Source organism: Uranotaenia lowii, chromosome 2 (assembly GCF_029784155.1).
Source record: "Uranotaenia lowii strain MFRU-FL chromosome 2, ASM2978415v1, whole genome shotgun sequence".
Taxonomy (NCBI): Eukaryota; Metazoa; Arthropoda; class Insecta; order Diptera; family Culicidae; genus Uranotaenia; species Uranotaenia lowii.
This window is the reverse complement of record NC_073692.1, coordinates 30,541,689-30,557,411: the sequence shown is the minus strand read 5'-3', so window position 1 is coordinate 30,557,411 and position 15,723 is coordinate 30,541,689. Positions and strand designations below refer to the sequence as shown.

The following is a 15,723-nucleotide window of genomic DNA, read 5'->3' as shown; positions in this document are numbered from 1 at the left end:
TCAGATTTTTTTTTTTTTGTTTTTGACACTCTCTGAAGCCACAATATGATTTAAATGTTTTTAGTTAACTACTCTCTAGCAAGAACAGAATAATTAGTTTTTGGAGTTTTATGAAACGATTTTTTCAAAAGTTTTCTAATTATTGTAGGGTTTTTCTTATTACTCTCTGGAGCCACGATTATATATCCAAGTGTCTCAATAGAATTTGTATGAATCTAATCAAGAAACACAAATGTTGCTACATTGAGCTTCAGACCAAGGTTACCGAAAATAATTTTTGGCGATTTGGTGTTATTTTGGCGATAAAAAATTCTGACTTTCTGTGATTTTTCGCAAAAATTCTGTAATGGTTTTCTGTGATGGTAACAGCATAAATTTCTTTGAAAAGTCATGAATAATAAGTCTTTTTTTACATGTTACTTATGAAAATTCAATTGACACTATCAATCTTATCATATTTTTCCAAAACAAAGTTAGAAATCCAAAATTTATGTTGACATAACATTTATGATTTTAGTAAAAATTTGACACTCTCTGGAGCCACAATATATTTTAAATTGTTTTAGCTAACTACTCTCTAGCTAGAACAGAATAATGGAATAAGATAACATCTCAATTAACCAAAAATGTCTACAAAAAGCTGAGAAAGAATCTGTGAAAAGTTCAACAGATCATTTGACCAATTTCTGTATTCATAGTGTTGTTTTATTGAATTGATCTTTATGTCAGAGTTTTTGGAGTTTTATGAAATGATTTTTTTGAGAAAATTTAAATTTCTCTCTGGAGCTACGATTATATATACAAGTGTCTCATAAATGTTGCAACATTAAGCTTCAGATATCTATTTTATGACAATTTAAGCTCAAAACCAATTTTCTGATTTTTTTTGTTTTTGACACTCTCTGGAGCCACAATATGATTTAAATTATTTTAGTTAACAACTCTTTAGCTAGAATAGAATAATGAAATGAATGACATAGCAATTCACCAAAAATTTCAGCAAAAAAGCTGAGGAAGTTTTTCGGAAAAGTCCATTAGATCATTTGACCGTTTTCCGTATTTATATGGTTTTTCTATTAAATCGATCTATATGCCAGAGTTTTATTAAATGATTATATTGAAAAATGTCTAAAAATTGTAGAGTATTTATCAATTACTCTCTGGAGCCACGGTTATATACGCAAGTGTCTCGATAGAATTTGTACGAATTAAGAAACATAAATGTTGTAACATTGAGCTTCACATATCTATTTTTAAACAGTTTTAGCTCATAACCAATTTTCAGATTTTTGGTTTTTTATTTTTGTCACTCTCTGGAGCCACAATAGATTTTAAATTTTATTTTCTCTTACTCTCTAGAATAAAGAAATGAATGATATAAAAATTCACTTAAAATTTCTGCAAAAAAGCTAAGGAAGGATCTCAGAAAAGTTCAACAGATCATTTAACCAATTTTTGTATTTATAGGGTTGTTCGATCAAATTGATTTAATGCCACAGTTTTAAGTTTTATTAAATGATAATTTAAAAAAAAAATGGAAAATTGTTGCGAAAGCCAAATTTAGATAGTTTTTTTTCTTGTTACTTTAAAGCAGGAAATTACATTTAAAAATGTTGGAAATAAGTTGAAAAATACGCCAGTGTACCTTACCAATTCGATTTGATAAAATATTGGAAGGTAAAACGTCTAGCACACCTAGTCTCTGGAGCCACTTTTCATCTTTAAAAAACTTCTCCTAGAAAAACAAATTTCTTTAAATATATCCCCAACCATAATATTACCAAAGTTTTTGGCCGATGTTTAGATACATGATACTACTATTTACGCACAACTTGTCTTCATATATATGAATTTATGACGGCACATTATAGAGGAAGAAGAGAGGAAAACTTTTCCTTCTGCTGCCTTCACTTTCTCCGTCCTTCGGGTTCAGTCATCGGAAGTAGAAGACCAGCACAGCCGAAGGTAAACATTTGCCGGTGAAAAATTTTCGCCATCCTTCACTCGGGGCGCGACTGCGGCTGCTGGTGCTGATGTTTGAGTTTAACGTTGTTTTATTTTGTTTTCCTTTACGCTCTTCCACCTCTCTTTAACGTCACCATATGTTTGTTATGATAATTTTGCCAAAGTAAATGTGTATCTGCCTATACTATTTCGGAGGAAAAAAGAAAGTTTGATTATGGCGCAATGCTTCATTTCATAACGTATTCATGAAGACGCTCTGCTCGGTCTGATGAGGTCTGGAAGTGCGTGAGATGTTGACGCAATCTTCAGATGGTTTGTAAATTTGAATTTGTTTTTCACGACTCTAGGAGAAAAAAATAAATTAGCTATGGAGTTTTAATTTTTTTCTTTTTCAAAGTCCCAATTATCAAATAAGCCCATAAAAAGTTCAATTCAGCTATACGGATGCCTCAACGCCATTTCTACGAAATGGAAATCGAATAAAAAACCTATCTGCATCGATTTCGATACATAAACGATGCACTTCTGTTGAAGCTTTTCTCACTCACTCAGTCGCTTTGGGTGGCTCCAGAGAGAAGAAGAGCAAAGGAAGAAAAAAAAAATCCCACCTAATACACAATCCAATCCGAGCGATGGAGGTAAAGCTTTGCAGCAAACAATCAGGGAAAATCGTTTCAGTGGAAAAATGAAAACGACAAACACGAAATAAGCGCCCGAAATCCCTATCGCGCGCCTGAGAGATTATTCAACCTTGTCCTTTCGGGTGCTTTTCCGATTTTTTTTTTGCTGTTGTTCCCCGCTGTTGCTGTAGTTTCATTTGCCTGACGGTTGTGTGTCAGCTTTGTGTGGTCTCCTGATAAGGCTCTGTGGAGTTAGTCCGGGTTGCTATTTAGGATTAAAGTCCAGGGAAGGGTTCGAGGAAGTTGTTTGCATCCTTTATGGCTTAACTAGGATTTATTTATCATTCAAAATGTCTGTTTATAAAAAAAATACTCAATCCTACTACAAATTTCCTCTTTCAAATGTTCGAAATTATATTTAAAAATATCAATAAAAGCTAAAAAATGATAAAGATATGACATTAGCCCACAAATTCGTCCCTGAATCCACGGACCAAATGTTGCTCAATATGAGGCACACATTTTTTTCCATTCTGACTTCATCTTGCTTCCGTTTCCGCTCGCTCGCTGTTTGTTTGTAATTTTGTGCTCGGACTTGATTTGTGAAAAACGAAGAAAAATCGTAAACGGATAACGGAAGTAGGGTAATAAACCAGGCGAAATACGCGCGCGCCTCAATGATTGCAGCAATGATGGCGGTGATGTTTGTTGGAGGAAAACAGGCAGGCACAGTCCTGCCCAGCCAAGCCCATACCCATTGGCCGATGTAAATACAGCTATAGGCTGTGAGCATTTGCTTGAAGGAATACCAGAAAAAAAAACTGAAAGCTTGTACAGAATTGTACAGAGAACACCGAAAAAAAATCATAAACGGGCCTTGGGGGAAAAAGTTGGCAATCAGCTTGCAGCTATTTGAGTGGATTATGAAAGCGTACCTTTTGGAATTGAAAATGGACCAATAATCCGGCGGATTACGAACATATCAGAAAACAAAAATTCAAAAGGAAACTTCAAAATATCAGCTTGTAATCCGGAAGAGAAGTAAGTGCAATTTTACTAGTACTTCAAATTTATGATTTTAATATATATTTTGTTCCAATTTTTTTATATAAATAATCATTTGACAAAAAGACGTTTCATATTTACCTGCGCTTTGTGTGAACAGAACAATAACGGTGAAGGTGAAAAAAATAAATGAAAGAAACACTCATAATAACAGATGATTTTATGATTCCGGAGTGTTGCTCAATTTTGTATGAAAAAAACAAAATCCTCCTAAATCTGTTTGAAAGGCGACAATTTGGAAGATATTATAATTCTTAACTTAACATCGACAAACAAGATTTCAAAGTAAAATAGTTAAGTCAAATCAATTCTTATGCGGTAATGGCTCCAGAGAGTAACAGAGAGATTAAGACACCTCAATACCTAGGTGTACTTCCTGTCTTGTTCTTTAAAAGCCTAATTGACGAGTTACGACATTCATTTTGATTGAGATCAATAGTTTAGAACTTGTTTGTTGGTAAAGCTCCAGAGGGTTAAAATTTAAAAGAGCCAGAAATAAATTTGAAATTGTCTTAAGCGATCCAATTTTTTTTTTTGTCTTTTTGGAATATATGACTTTAAAAGGGATTAGACGTGGTTGTCAGCTTTCTGGAGCTACCATTCAAATAAATGGAAACTTAGTTTTTGTAAAACTAATGTGTCCAAACGTTAAGACTATTTCTATGTTACATCAAAATCGGAAATGCAGAGTTTATTTTATTGATAGACTATCAAGGAAGTTCTAAGAAAACTACATGATTGCTAGTGCTGCAGCGCTTGTTAACAATAGTTAATTTCAACAGTTTTCAATTCTCACTAATTAATTTCTTTCATTTTATTACGCACCCAAAATATCTTCTCATATTATGAACTTTGTATTTATAGATTTATGCATGGTAAGCTACTAAAAATTAAAACTTCAAAGTGTTGCTTAAATATTGAAATATTGTTGAATTAAGGTTTGCCGCACGTCAAAACTAAATAAAAGCGAAAAATCGAAATACTCTCCATGAAAATATGTAAGTAAATGTTTCTAAAATTTTCAAATGACAAAAAAATTCTTAATGGTTCACCCGAATTTTCCTGGCTCAATGTAGAAACAAAAAACAAAGTTAGGTAAGACTTCCCCGCTTGATTTGTTGAAATTTGTTAAAAAAAAATCAAGGCCAAAGACCTGTGAATTTATTAACTGTTGAACCCACCAAATTGTCTGAAGATTCTCTTAATAGGGAAGTATTGGACAAAAATGTTATTTAAAAAAATATATGCCGACCGATGGGAAATTCAAAGAGAAGGAAATTTTTTTCATAAATTATGATAACATTTTCTTCATTTCCTTTTCAGAAAGTATATCGATCACATGAATGGTCTTTAAGATACACGCGTTACTAACTGCATTCCTTAATTCAATATGCTTTATATTATCAAAAAATTTGTTCCAGTATTAAATTGCAAAATAAAAGAGCTTCCCTGCTTATGAAAGGAAATCGCTATTTTTATATTGATTGAAGATTTCAAGAGCGTTTTACAAAAAAAAAAAAATGAAATTTAAAAATGTTAATTAAATTAATTTAAATTTCTTTGAAAATGTATTCATCATTATTTGAAAAGTTTATAAAAACTGAATGAAAAAAAATGTTTAAAACAATCAGATAATTGTTATAAAACTGCCATCAAAATTACCGAAAAACTTCAGAAAATCTTTTTTAAATTTTCTGAAAATTTAGAAAAAATAATGATTTTTTATGCTGTCCGAAAAATTGTACAAAAGTTGTCATTGTCTGAAATTTTCCTTATTTTTTTATTTGTCTGAAAATTTATCAACACTTGTTCAAAGATCTAAAAGTTGTCTAAAAGTTCTCGGTTATTAAAAATTTCTGTAATCATCTCAGAGAATTATCTAAGAAAAGATTTGAAAATTATTTTAAAACTGTCTAAAGATCGTTTACAAACGGTTTTCAAATTGACTCAAAGTTGTTAAAAATAAAGGAAATTGTCAAAAATTGTCTGAAATAGGATTGTTCAATATTGGATCGATCTTTGGAAGATCGATCTTTTTAAATAAGATTTTCAAATTTTTTCAATCGATTCTTTTATCAGGATTCGATTTTTTGAATTGTTTTATTCTCGGTGAGCTGGAGATATTCAGATCCAATTTGAGCATCGATTGAATGTCAAGCAGTGTAGTTATATATCGGTACTCAGAAAAATAAGGGCTTATGCGGAGTTTTCGTCAGTAAATTTCGATGTAATGAGTATCTACATCTGACACATACCAGCGTGACGTGAATTTACTCTTACGGTTTTTCCTGAAATGTCATCATTCTAGAGGTGAACCATTTATTTAGAATGAATAAAAAAGTAGCAAACGTTTGCAAATTGAATTAGCTTTGAAATGAATATGAATAGAACATTATAAAAACTAAAGGTGTTTGTGTTGCGATTGATAAACTTTTGTGAAGTGAATTCGCCCTTGAATTGATGAATTTTGGCTTCAGTCCATACTATCTTAATTGGCTGTTGAAAAAGAAATATCGATGTTTTCAAACAAGTTGTAGACAAACCAATTATCTACCCATAATTCATGTAGCTTTCTGATTGAACAACATTAACTACGCTTATATCTTTTTAAAGTTGTGAAGTGAATTAGCTCAGTTCGAACCAAACAAGGATGTGGACTGAATTCATGTCACGCAATTTCAAATTATTCTTAACCATTTTTTCTAGCCTTAAAATTTTGTGTTTGTTTTTAAAAGTGATGTCTTGTTATTCTGTTTTGCTCAATATAAAATTTTCATTATCTTTTCTATTTTTCCTTACTTTGACCTCGTCCAAGTTAATAAGGAATTAAACGTTAAAATTATTGCTGTTTCTCACAATGTTTATTTGAATATAAGTTTTAAAAAATTCCTAAAATTTTCATTTTGCTTTCAAAGCTACAAATTATTCAAGAAATTCAACAAATTATGTTTCTCGTCATTTCCAAAGAAGATCTTTCCCCCTTATTCTGCGCCCCGCGTGAGGTGACGATAGTCGAGTCACCCTAGTCACCCGATTCCAGTTGTCGCTTTAGGTGAGAAACGTCTTTTAGAATGGACTTTTTGAGTTCTTATCCTAATCTAGTAGTCAGCTGGGCATGAACCTCTGTCACATCGGCTTCGGGAATAAGGTGACAAAATTCACGTGACTCCGACTCGACTAGACTATCGTCACCTCACGCGCGGCGCAGAATAAGGGGGTTTGTCTTTTTTGTCAAAAGTTTTCAGATTTTTCCCCTAGAATAATAAAGCTTCCTTCTTTCTAACGTGAATTCACTGTTTCGCGACTTTATCTTATCGTTTTTTTTTAAATAATTCCGTTTAATTCAAACAACTTCTTTTTCTACACAATGAAGCAATATTTGTTGGATTTAGAACATTTCATGAAAATTTCGAAAAAAAATCCACACATTTTAATTCATTATTTTTTAACAGTTGTAATTTTTTTCCATAATAAAAAAAATTACATTCAAAATCATATAAAACCTGTAAAAATATATTTTAACACTTTTCCGTTGTTTTTGTGTGAATTGTCTAAGAATTGTCTTGAATTGTTTGAAAACTGTTTCAAAATTATCTTGAAAATGTATGAAATTATCGAAGGTGATAGGAAGTATTAAAGAAACATGAGGTATGAAATTTGTAGGGAAACTTTCTGAAAACTGTCGGAAATTTTTTTGAAAAATGCCTTTTTATTTTCAGAAATATGCCTCAATATTGCTTGACAATTTTCTGGAAATTATTCCACAGTTTTATGAAAAAATTATGAAAAATTTCCTGAAAATTGTCAAAAAAATGGATCCGAAATTGTTCAAAATTTGATGGAAATTGTCTGAGAATTTTTTTGAAAATTGATTGAAAATGATTTTCTAATGTTCAACAATCGTCAAAAATAATCTTTAAACGTTTCTTTGAAAAGTTCCAACATTTTCATAAAATTGTTTCAATACTTCTTAAAATTTTCATACACCTTCCTGATTTTTTCTTTAAAAAATTTCTGGAAATTTTCCTCAAGTTTTCGGAAAATTGTCAGGGTTGTCAGATTGTGTCTAAGAATAAAATATGGAGTAATTTCTAATTAACTAAGAAACTGTAAAACATTATCAGTAGCTTTATAGCAGATACTAAGAAATGGTGGCTCCAGAGATATGCCAAGCTGTTTTTATCAAGAGCTTGAAAATTTCACATTGAATGAAATAAAAAAGAGATACCGAAATATCAATCATCATCATTTTACAATGAGAGAATGGTTTCTCTTAAGAGTTAAGTACTGATAGCTTAAGACAGAGGGGCCGTTCACTAATAACGTAAGCACATAGGGGGGGTGGGGGGGTTTCACATTTGCTTACGATCTCTTACTAGGGGGGCAGGGGGGGTTTCCAAAAATCTTACGTAAGAAATGTTACATTGATAATTCGTCACAGTCATACGAAACTATATTACTCAGGTTTTATTTTTATTTCTCACTATCTATTCGTTGGTAATTTTTTATGTTATGTTATTAATCTTTTTATCTGTTTTAATTAATCAAAAAAAGTTGCTGGTTCTATAAAATTAATAAAGAACCAATTCAAACCGACATGTCACCAGAAACACTGAATCACATTATTGTAAAAGATCGTCGCTATTCGCTTTTCATCATATTAATCTTTATAATTGAGAAATTTATAGAAACAAAAAGGGAAATGGTGCGTTCTGACACCACGATTTGAAAACATTTTATTTCGAAAATGACTTCATCAAGTACATGTCTTTAAAAATCGATATGGGGGTTTTTAGATAATAAATTTTGTAGACAGTTTTTTCAGTGATACCAACCAAGCCACTACCAACTCTAAACTTTACAAACTATTTACCAAAAAAATCGTATAATTTTTTCGCTTATCGCTGAAGTGAATCTCAGCTTTAAGGTTAATTAACAATTCGTAGCATAGAATAATATTTTTTAAAGATTTTTATGATTTTTTGTTCAAAAATAAAACGTTTTTTATGGTACCTTGTGCTCTCTCACTTGTTTTTGAATCGGAATTTAGATTTTATATTGTTTATTCGATTGTGGAAATTTATTGAAGATTATTGTAACCATGAACATGCTATGTCCTTAAAACTTAATGTTTTGTATAATCGTTTGAGACATGTCATCTGTTATTTTGTATTATTTATGCTTTTCAAATGCAGTTTTTGAGTTTTACTTAAAAGTGCTCTGCTTTGCAGCATGGATGACACATTTTTAATATTTTCAAGCTAGTTTTTTGAAAAAAACGTGTCAATTTCTATACACTCAGCCGAAAAGGAAACGTTAAATTCACCTGGATTTTCACGTAGGCTCATTATGTGAATTTTTGCCCGACTTACATGAATCACTTAGAAGCTAATACAAATTCACTTGATCCGTACGTGAAATTCACATAGCCGTTTGCTGTCAAAACAAAGACACATTCGATTTACGTGAAAATCCAGTGGTCCGCCAAGTACAAAGGGATTTAGTACATTCTAGGTGATATTCACGTAGCCCTGAATTACTTATTCACGTAAAATCTATGTGAACGAATACAGTATTAAATATGGCGCGGATCCAACAGTTGGTGCTATCAAAGAAAGAAATTTAAGATGATCGGGAAGCTGATTTTACGTGAGTAGAAAAATTTTGGTTGTGTATTCGTTATTTAAATATTCTGCTATTTTTTACAGAATTTGGAGTCGGGAGGACGGCCAGACAACCACTATGGAGGCAAACCAATAGCCAATTTCGCAAGGATTTTAATTGTTTCTATAAGTGAAGTTCAATAATCAGTGAAGTAAATTATTGTTTAAAATAATACGTGATGTGTACATTATAGAGTGAAAATAAATAGTGTATTGTGTCTGTAATGTCCTGCTAAATAAACACATTTTTTATTTTAAAGATCCGAAAAAAAGCTTAGTTCATAGTTTAAAGAAATCTACGTGAATCGCATGTAGCATAACGAATCCCTTGTCACATTCGATCTACGTTTTTCTCACATACATCTCATATGAAAATCACGTGAATTCTGCTTGCTGCGCGAGCTCTGTTTGCTACCTGAAATTCACGTAGGTTCCACGTGATTTTCATGGTGGCAAAAATCCATGTACATTTTCACGTAGCGTTCATGTGAAGAATTCTTTCGGTGTAGAATTAAAAACGTAAGATCTTACTAGGGGGGGGGGGGGGCGGGGGTTTCGAAAAATCTTACTTTGTCTGACCAGGGGGGGAGGGAGGGTTGGAAATTTCCAAAATCATGCTTACGTAATTAGTGAACGGCCCCAGACCACTGTTCTACGTTAATAGGATATTGTTAGTCTAGGTCTAGTGGTCGGCAACCTGTGCCTCTTTGGATGTAAAGCTATGGCTCTTCAGCTCACAGTGACAATATTTTTTCTTTAATGGAAGCAAATTTATAAAATAATCGTGTTGAGCAAATATGTAGGCTTTGTAAACTACATCAGGGATATGATATCTTTAAAGATTTTTAACAGGTAAAAAAAAAACGTCCGAAATCAAATTTTAATGAAGCTTCGTTTTATGGGTTTGTTTATACGCAGTTTTTAAAGCATCGGAGTAAAGATATATGATTTCACTTTCCGTAAATCCATTGATATCCTTGGAAATTTTATCCAAAACGCGTGGATATATTTCATTCATTTTAGAACGAAAATTGAGTTGATGATGCAAAAAAATTGGACTCTGATTTCAATATTTAGAAAAACTTGATATAACGATTTTAAAAAAAGTCAGTAACTGAAAATTGGCAAATCAAATTTAAAAAATTAAATATCCTTAGTGATAAATTAAACTTGTAATTATTTAAGAATACAGAATTTCCTCTTCTTTTTAACAGCATTTTAGAATTACAGGGTTGCTAGCGATTTTTCGTTTTGGAATTCCAAAGTTTTTCCCGGTTTTTCCCAGGTTTTTTCCCGGTTATAAATGATGATTTTTCCGATATTTTTTATACTCGCTTTTGATTTAAAATCATGACGAATAAAAAAAATTAATATGAAAGGCTTCAAATTTCTAATAATTGTATCCCAAAACTTGTTAACCGATTAGAAATCATGGCAAATACTTCGGCGTCTTGTAACACGTAGTCTTTTCGTTTCAAATTTACAGGCTTTCATGATTTTTTTTAAAACAAATCTAAAGAACTGGGCATCTATTCATTGGTTTGCTCCACAATTTCAACAATTTTGCAAAAAAAAGGCCGGTTAAATTGACCTTGAAACTATGATGTAGTACTTTTCAGCCAATATAAATTTTCTAGAATGTCTATATTACAAAACTTAAAATCATCATATGGCCGGAAAATATTTAGTTATTTTCTGAATCCAGTTACTTATATTTTTTTGTACAAATCTAAAGAAATGTTTTTGAAAAAAAAATTTTTTTTTTAAACAAAACAATGAATAACTATAGTAACAGTCATTTTAACTAAAGATTCGTGAAAATATAGGAACCGTGTATAAAACAGGGCTGAGGTTTAATTGTTTGAGTTTAAGATATTATTTTTTATCAGGGTTAAGACCTTAGATTTCGGAAACTATAAGCAACAGCTTAACGTAGAATGAATTAAAAACTTAACACTTGCAATGTAATGTTTCCTTCCACAACAACAGCATTGGAATTTCCGATGAATTTCTGATAAAAAAAAGAGGTGTAACTCTGCTTAAAATCGTCTCACGCTGCCAAATTATTGGCTTTTTGCATAAAATAATACAATACACGAATACAGAATAATTTTACGTCGAAACTGAAACTGGTACAGCCTAACCTGGATGTGTGAGAAACCTCAACAGTGAGAGAAAACAACAAGTCTCAAGATTTGCAAAACACAAAACCTCTTCAAGTGAGAGTGTAATACCTCCATAAGACCAATGAAGTTAGAGAAAATAACACTTTTGTACCATATTGAAACTTACTCAGAAAACTTCGAACTGATGCATCAACTGGTGTCAGTGGATTTTTATCAAATACAGTTGAATTTCTAGATCACTTTTATTCATTTGTATGTTGCTGACCCTCTATAAAAGAGAACCTTAGAAGTTAGAAACCTCTTTAAGAGAGGAAAAAATTCAGTTTGGTGTTTAGTTTTGTCGTTAATAGTTTCATTTTTAAATTAATATCATTTGAGTTATGCTTGTAAGTGTAGCACACTTGCGGAGAGCGAAAAAATGAGATAACTCGCATTTCTCCGCAATTAGTTAAAAAAGTGATAACATAAACGCTTATTTTACTAATGAACGAAAATAAGCGATTATGAGATAAATCTACATCGAGACTCTCAAAAATACTCTTAAATTTTGAAATAATTCTAAAAATATTTTTGAAACTTCGTGAAAAAAATTCAAAAATGTCAATTTTCCCGGTGAGATGTCGAAATTCCCGGTTTTTTCCCGGTTTCCCGGTGACGTGATGAAATTCCAAAGTTTTTCCCGATTTTCCCGGTTTTCCCGGTTCGCTAGCAACCCTGGAATTAGGTGAATTCAGTAATTGATCTTCCAAAGCTGTTCGTCGAATTCCCGTTTCGGAGAAATTTGTTCTAGTTTTTCAATATTTTATAGTTAATTCCAATAAAAATTTTTTTTTCAAAATGCTCATAATTTCTGACAGCTTCGTTGAATTTAAATCACTGAAATTGATTTTTGTACTGTCAAGTCTTAATCTATCTGGCAATGTATGAATATGTGGGGGTCCAAAGGAACTTCTAAACCTAATTTTTTTTTCTTGATTTGATTATCATTTTCATAGAACATACTTGGTGTCTCTCGAAAATCTCAGTTAATCAGTAGGAATATCGGAACTCCCCGTACTTTCGGTAGAAAAAATTCTCGCTTCAAATAAGATAAACAATTTTTGCATTGCATCGCTGTATCTCGTTTACCAAATAACCGATTTTCTTAATTCACAGATAGGTTATGTTCGGCTTTCGGTCTTTCGGTCAAGATTTACAACACTTTTTATGTGATCTTCATCCAACGTTTCGAATTATTATTTATTCTTTTTCAAGGAACTAAAATAAAAACATAAAGCATAAAACATATTTCTTATGGAACCAAAAATGTTCACTTACTCGAACATTCGTGCTATAGGGTCCACAGCATCAGACCCAGCCATCAGAGAGCTACGACAATCGGCCGTTGTTGAACATTGCTTCAACCAGGGAAACATGTTCGACTTCGACAAAGCCACCGTTCTCGATAGCTCCAACAAGCACCGCCGGCATCTAGAGGTACCGTAAACTGGGGGAACTTTGATCAGCGGGGTAACTTTGATCAACATGAAATTTTTAAAGATAATCATAATCAACTAAGTATAAAGTTAAAATATCTGAAAACTGTTTACTTCATTAGAAAGCCTGTAAATAAAGTTACAAATAAGCTAAATCTGGTTTGTATTAGGAGATTTTTTATATTACTTAAAATATAATTTTAAAATCTTAAAATATCTGTTTTTTTGAAGCCTCACAAACAAACATCTCTCCTGATCAAATTTAAGCATTTAGGAGCAAATGGGTTGTTCAATGTGAAAGTTAAACTTTTTTCTTGGTTAAGAATAAGTTTAAGTGTAATTTTTATCGTCATTTGATGATATTTTTTGGATATTGAAAAAAATCGGTCATTTTCCATGAAAAAGCCCGTATAGAAAAAGTGACTAAAAACCCTATCAAATGGTTAAGTTTGAACAAAAAAAAGAACATGGCTACAGTACGAGGACTTAGCGAATTGCATGAAGGTAAAATTTAATTTGTTTTTGAGGCCAAAAAATTTTGAGAAATGTTTATAATTTTTGCCCCTAAATGTATGCAGCAACATTGTCCATCTTTCGAGTATATTTATTTTCGATAGAAAACGTTGAACAAATCAATTGAGTCGAAACAAAAAATTACTGTTATCAATGTTTTGAGCCTTCTGTGCTCAATGCCATCAAAACAATAAATTTGAAGATGATGAGATACGAAGAGTGAAAATGTTAGTTAATTTTTTTTAACATTTTTAATGAGTCTACATTAAATTACCCCTTCATTTCTTTAAAAAAAAATATTTCGATCAAACGAATGGATTTTAAGCTACACGCACTACTAATTGTCCCAACTTTATATTATCGGAAAGTTGTTCCATTATAGAATTTCAAAATGAATGACTTTAACTGCTAAAAAATTAAATTTGGACTTTCATATTTTAAAGGTAAGGACATCGCAAAATGTTATTTAATTTGAATATTTTTAGAAAATTTTACGAGAATTTTTTAAGATTTAATGAAAATTTGAAAAAAAATCTGAAAGTTGCCTAAAAAATGACTTAAAAGTAAATTGAAATTTGTCTAAAAACTATTTGAAAAAAGATTTAAAACCATCATACAATTTCAAGAAAACTGATTTCAAAATGTGTGATTTGACATTTTCAGAAAATTGTCAACAAAGTGTCTAAAAAATTTGAGAATTTTTTTCTTGATTTTTTTTTTAAATATTGTCTGAAAATTGGTCTCAAAGTTCAATTGTTTGAAATTTTTCATAATTTTTAAATTCCAAATTGGAAACTTTATTAAAATTTATCTGAAAGTTGTCCAAAAATTGTTTGAACGCAGTCCGATAAAGAAAAAATTGAAAATTACCTCAGAAAATTATTTGAAAATGATTTGAAAACCTCTTGAAGATCGTTTCCAATTTGTTTTCAGCTGGTCTCAAAGTTGTTCAAAAAGTTAGAGGAAATTGTAAGAAAAATGTCAGAAAATCGTATTTTAATTTGCCCAACAGTGTATGATAATTATAAGAAAATGTTCATTTGTTTCAAAACGGGTTCAAAACAATCTTGAAAATGTCCGACATTTGAAATTCAGAAATATTTCAAAACACTGCTTAGTAATTAGAAATATTTAAGTTTTTTTTTGAAATTTTTTTCTGAAATTGTCCGAAAGTTGTCTGAGAATTTTCCAAAAAATTAATTGAAAAAGTCTGAAAATCATCTTCGGGTCGTCGGGTGAAAATCGTCAAAAATCATCTGAAAATTTTCTTTAAAAATTTCCAACATTTTCATAAAATTGGCCCAATACCGTCTAATCATTTCGTACAATTTCCTCAATTTTTGTTTTGAAGTTTTCTGTAAATTTTCTCGAATGTGCCACATTTTTGTACCGAGAGCTTTAATGTATTATATTAAGAGATGCGCTGTGAATGAAAAAAAAAATCCGAAATAACAATTCTCATCATTTTACAATGAAGCGAATGTGGCTCCAGAGTGTCATTTACTGTACGCTTTGAAGTAATAAATCAAAACATTTCTTTAATGTTCATTTTTAAATATTTTTTATTGAATCATACTTTCAACAAATCAACATTTTGAAGAAAAAAACGCAACAAAGAAATTTTTGAGAGCCTTTTCGAGAAAAAATCATTTAGGAACTTGTCTTAAACTTAACCACATGTGCATAAAATATTTCAGCTCATAGAAGAGCTATTTCGACAGTATGGCAATTGTATGGAAATTGGTTGTTTTCATCCTGTTTGTGTTGTTGTTTCTGAGTTTTTTTCAGGGTTTTTTTTCCTGATTATGTCAATGAAACAGCTTGCAGCTTTTTCCAGATGTTAATTTTCACCATTGTAACTATTTAGTTGAGTTGAGTTGATATCCTTGGACCATTAACCTATCTTTTATGGGAAATTTTCGGACAAATATTCACTCCTGTTTTAATGAATAAAATGAATGATCGCATCCCTAAAGTTAAAACAAATTCCGGTAAACTGAAATGTTACTTGTTTCATTTTGTTTGGATCGATTTATTTAGAACAGTGGCTCCAGAGAGAAGACGAATTCTTAACACAGTTTGATTGGCTTCTTCTTTACCTTCAAATGAACTACTTACAATAATAGATTTCGATTCTAAATCAGCCTCATAATGAAAAAAAAAACGAATTTAAGAAACGAGATGTCACTAACAATATCTTTTTCAAAGTGCTAGTGCTGGCTCCAGAGAGTGAGATAGCTTCTCGATGATATTTGAACATTCTTATACTATTTTTTTAAAACCAATATATTGCAAT

The 15,723-nt window shown here is 31.1% G+C and overlaps 1 protein-coding gene across 1 annotated transcript in view; it reads right to left on the bottom strand.

Moving 5' to 3' along the window:
- The window catches only part of LOC129741191 (uncharacterized), a 302,643-nt gene that overhangs the window by 201,050 nt on the left and 85,870 nt on the right, over window positions 1-15,723 (bottom strand). The window lies entirely within an intron of this gene.